A 5,757-nucleotide genomic window follows, 5' to 3' on the forward strand; every position below is an offset into this window, starting at 1 on the left:
ATGTGCATATGTATTGTGAAGCTTCTCGTGTAAATTATTAAATATTCTTTTTTATTTATTATGTGCAATTAATTATAGCGCTGAATACTTCGCTGCCGAAAACCTTTTAAAGCAGATAGAAGAAATTAGAAAACTAAATAATTTCAGCAATTATGGCTTAAAGAAGGAATAAGTACAAAATAAATAAATATGGCTGAGCATAAAACTGGAGTAGCTGAAAAAGGCAAGCTTAACGATCTTCAAATTGATAGACTTAACGAATTTTACATACTTCGCTGAGCAAGACTTTTCTTGTATATTTAACATGAATACTTTTTTCTAGTTGCCGAACCTTATGATGTGAAATGCTCCAACGAAGAGTATTTTTAGGTACAATAACATCTCCATAAAAGGATTTATCAAAATTGGAATTATTTCCAAAGCTACAGCTGTCTCAAAGTCGTGACAACTAGACCAGCTAGACGGTTGTGATCTAGCGTTGGAAGATGTTGTGATGGAAGACGAAGCTCTCTTTGTTGATCAGTTCTAGGCGTTTTTTTTTTCAATTACTTTCTTCAATGTCGTCAGTTGTTGATAGTAAAATATAAAATCAATCGTTCGACCAGGCTGGAGCAACTTTCCAAACGCAACCAACACTCAGCATAACTTTTTGAGGCGTTAATACTGAATTTGTGACCATATATTGAGCTTTACCACGCTTGGACATGATCTTTTTCGCACATTATTGTAGTATTTAATGCTCTTTCCGTATCCTGTTATCATTCGCTTCAGAAATGGTTCGATTTCGTTTCGTTTCACCAAAGAATTGCAAACTTCTTTTCTAAGCCAGCCTTTTTTAGATGGACAACAATATACGAAAAGACTTTTTGCTACCATCCATTCAAGAATTTTGGCAGCAAATCAGTTTCATCTTGATACATTTATGATTGCCTATTATTAACTGAGCTTATGTTTGATACGATTGCCACTCTGTTTGAACAAATATTTGATTCCCCCTTTCTCTTCTGTCAATATGTTGTTCAATGCATATTTTCTCCCACCACAAATAAACAAAAATGTACGTACTAAGTGAGCTTTTGTTTAATAAGGAGAACAGTAAACTTTGCAGAGAAATATTCACCTTGCAGAATTTAGTATAGTGAAAAGTTTCTATTCTTCATCAACGTATGTATGTGACGCAAGGCTTTCTCTAAAGCGCATGTAGCTTCTCCTTCACTATTACAAATTCTCCAAACCCCAGCAAGAAAATTTCATTTCACCATGAAAATAGTACTTCCCTATTTTTTTTTTTTTTTTTTTTTTTTTTTTTTTTTTTTTTTTTTTTTTTTTTTTTTTTTTTTTTTTTTTTTTGCGAAATCAAGTGTTATTGCGTAAACAAGAAGCTGTCATCCAATCCCACAGGTTTAATATTAAGTACAGTTATAAGCACCACCGTAAACTCTGCTTGATCACGGAAATAAAGTACACGTTGAGAGAGTTTAAAGTCTTTGCAGCTCAATGGCGATGGCGCACAGTTGTTGGTAGTGTTGTTTTAATGCCGATGACTTTAAGAAAATGGCAATACCCAAAATACAAAACAACAAAATTAACAAGCAGAAATTTGACATGAAAATGTTTGCGCTTGAGTGTCGAGAAATTTGATGACATTTACAAGTGTCGGCGCCCGTGTCTTGTTTGACCTGATTTTACGTAGATTCAGCTGGCAGGACAGCATGTCGTGCAACGGACGTGATGTTCAGCTAAAAGGTGTAGCTGTGCTTTCAAACGCAAATGTGTCAGTTATTTTAAGGTGACACGGAGATATGTAGGCAAACCAATACGCAACACACACACATACAAACAGACACGAGTTTTGTAGCATAGAAATTGGAAGCAAGCTGCTGAGAATATAAGCAAAATTACCTACCGTTGCTTTAAACAATTCTCCAGTGGTTGGAGTGCAGTCTTTCTACTCTCTTACCTGTTAGAACTGTCGGTGTTTGCAATGTATAACTGTATATATGCTATTCTATGTATCAAATAGTATTTCGTCGAATTTCTGTTGCTTTATCTGTAGCCATCACGAAAAATAGAATATAAGAAGACGAACGCTACAAATCCCATAAAATTAATATTTATTTTGTTTTATGAATTTTGTAGTTGGTTAATTAGTACTAGGAAACTTTCGAGGTAAATAAGCAAGTTCATAATATTTAGGGTGGTATGCACAAATTTTAAGTGAGCACATTTTCAATTCACTGTTCGAATTCGATCGAATTAAACGTCCATCTGATTGCAACAGCTGCCAATTTCGGCGACAGTGTACTCCAGAGAGTAGCAATGTATATATAAGAAATTTAATTTATGCTCGTGAATAAATTCTAGTCGATTTAAACTACCCATGGAGAGCAAATTAGGAATACCAGCTCAGCTTATTAGCTCTTCTCTAAAAGCTTTTTCTCAAAGTTCATTATCATAATACCGATGGGTCTATATTAAAATTCAGTCAATCACACCTCACAACTTCAAAGACGCACCTTAATATAATCCCTTTGTGGATGACAAGCAGTCACTATTCCGAATATCCTATCTTTGGTCAGGAGTTACACAATGAACGACTAAAATGCACGTGATTTAGAATCACCTTGGAACTGGAATTTGACGTAATTTGTATTAACTTTTTAGGTGACTTTGAGTGACGATGTCATGCAAGCTACAACACGAACTACGCTGGAACTTTATATTATGTTCCCACCAAAAATTTTAAGTGATTAGATTACATTTAAGCTTTTTACTAATCTATCCCGTTCTCATTGGAAAAACAATAAAACAGCTGTTTTTGCCATTCAAGAACTAACATCGCTTATTATTGGTATTCTGTTATAAAAGCCGTCTTCTTTGAAGTAATGGCAACATTTGACGTCGGTTTTTATTTTTTTTTTTTTTTTTTTTTTTTTTTTTAAGTCGATTTTTTTTGAAAAGTCGATTTCCAAGTTAATTCAGATTCCCTGCCTTTAATTTATGACATACAGACATATTTAAATGTAATATATAAACATATCCTGCAAAATAACTTTCTTAAGTTGAAACTTTAATAGTTGCTCAAATAAATAATTGTTTTAAATTGCAGTTTTTATTTAGCTGTCAAATCGTTTTCTTGTTTCACATCACTTTTGCAATAAATTCCACGAAATTGCCAATTACTCACAGCTATTTTTTAGTGCATTTTCGCCGTATTTGCATTAATCTGTTTGCTTCTGTTTGCTCTTGTGTGTGAGCGCATAAAAACTTCTGTTTATTAAAAACAAAATACTTTTGACGCACATTTATTGGCACGTAAAGCCATTGTCACAAAGTAATTTAAATTGATGCGTAAATTCCAAAATAGACTTTGATGTAACGATTTTCATTTAATTGTTTATACTTTATTCGGCTCGTTTATATTTTTTTAACTCGGAAAAATGCATTTGCCGTCATTAAGCTCTTAATTGCAAAATGCATATATGTAACATTGGTGTTGTTATTTTTTGCGAGCGTTTTATCTGTTATTGGCGTTAGCTAATAGTGCTATCAGAATTATATTATTAAATTTTTCCACCGATTGAGCGCATTTTTTCCTCAGCTCTTAATAAAAAACAGCATTTTGTTATAATTTAATAGTGCAAGCAATACATAATGGGTAGCTTGAAAATGTTGCAACTGCCATTTCCCCATTTATCAATGAATTAAAAATTTAAATTCATAAATTGTGAAATGCGAGTGATTAAACATATTTTAGTCTTATTGATGAAATTTCATGTTTCGTGGCTTTTGAAGTCAGAAGATAACAACTTCTAAATGCTTGAGTTGGTATCTATCAGCAGTGCTCATTGCTAACATACATAGTTTGCTGAATATTTCAGAGCGAATGTGGGCAAAAGTCAGGTGTCTAAACCTTACTGCTAACGTTTATTCCAAMTTGTTGTTGTTGTTGTTGTTCACATTTCCATCAAGGCTCTAATTTTAAATGAAAACTTATATTTTACAAAATCACTGTGAAAAAAATCACTAAGTAGCTTTATTAAATGTTCTAAAACTCATTTTGTATAAAGCTATATACGTATATGCTTATAGACTCCTTAGTTTGTTGATTATTCATCAACTCCGACACTGGACAAAACTTTTCCTTTTGTATATTTATTAAGCTTGTCACAGCAACATATTTGCAGTGTAAGCTCATAATTCAATACAGATTTTGTTGCTCAAATTTCTTCAATCTTGCACTTAGGGTAAAACAAAAGCAACAACGCTATTAAATTCTATTTCAGTTTTCTTATAAATATTAAAAGTTTCATTTATATATACACTTGTGCTCACATAATTACGTCACGCCAGTAACAGAACGAAAGTTTATTCAAAGCAACTTCTATGGTACAGGAATGAAACTTAATTTTAGAAAAAATGGAAGAAATTTTAATTCATTTCAAAACAGAATACTTATTTTTTATTTAACTTCTAAAATAATAAAAATATTGCGTTCATTCGCTTAGCCCATCCATAAGTCACCTAAAGAAAAATGTAGTTATTCGAAGTATACGAAATTTTTTTGCAGTTTTGCCTTACCTAAGACTAATACTTAGTTGGAWAACCTTTATTACGTAGCACCTCAGTACATCGCTTAGGCATTGTTTGGACTAAAGTAGCACATTGAGCGGGGCTTATTTTGTACCACTCTGCCTGTATTATTTCCCATAAAGAATCTTTGTTGCGAGGTTTTCGTGCAGCTACGGCTCTTTTTATAATCCCTCCATAGGTTTTCTATGGGGTTTAGGTCCGGACTTTGAGCTTTTTTTCTTTGGAACGTTAGGTTTTCGTCTTGCTAAACGGCCATTCAATGAATTATCTTGTAGTCGTCTTCGTACAGTTTGCGCAGATATTTGTACGCCGTGGTATTCCTCTAATTGAGCCCTAATTTCTGTGGAGGTTAAAAATGGATCAGACTTACTTAGCCTTACTAAGGCCCTATGGTCAGAACGGGTGGTCTTTCTTGGCTTTTTACACGGTAAATTTTCAAAAGTCTTATTTTTTTTTTATAAAATTGAACAGCGTTATTAATTTTGCCTCGAGAAAATCCTAAAACATCTACAACTTCGGCAATATTTTGATATTTTTGAAAATATCCCCATATGACCCTTCTTTCGCTTGAAGTTGTGCTTTTATTCTTGCGCATGACTACGATGACTACAAATTTTGTTAAAAATAACTTAATTTAGTAAAAAAAGAATAATATTGATGTAAATTGTAGCGAAAAAATTTTAATTTACCCGTTTCAAACAGAATGACTTAATTATGTGAGCACACTTTAATTGACAATAAATGGAAAATTCATTTAAACTCTCCCAAACGAAAATACTATCACTTTATTGAGTTTTGCGTAAGTAAATTCGTTCCCCATCGGCGCTTTAAAAAATGCACAAATAGCATAAAGTTTTATCTTCTCCGTTAAGAGCTTCTGTAGCACACCGAAGATAATATGAAGAATACAACAAAAAAAAATGTCAAAAAGGTGAGGGAAAGTAGAATAAACCAGCCTCTATTAAGCTAAACGCTTGCTGAAGAATCTATCTCACCCAATTTGGGAAATATATTCACATTTAGCATGTTCAATTGCTGCCCTGCTTGTGCTCGTTAGCTTCGTGGCAATAATGCGGCAAGTACTTGGCATGTTTGTTTAATTTAGTAAGCGATGTCAATTTAAACTTTTTGTTATTATTTGTTTTTACAGCTGATTTCAATTAG

Source organism: Bactrocera latifrons, unplaced genomic scaffold, assembly GCF_001853355.1.
Source record: "Bactrocera latifrons isolate USDA-ARS-PBARC rearing strain unplaced genomic scaffold, ASM185335v1 scaffold_48, whole genome shotgun sequence".
NCBI classification, from domain to species: Eukaryota; Metazoa; Arthropoda; class Insecta; order Diptera; family Tephritidae; genus Bactrocera; species Bactrocera latifrons.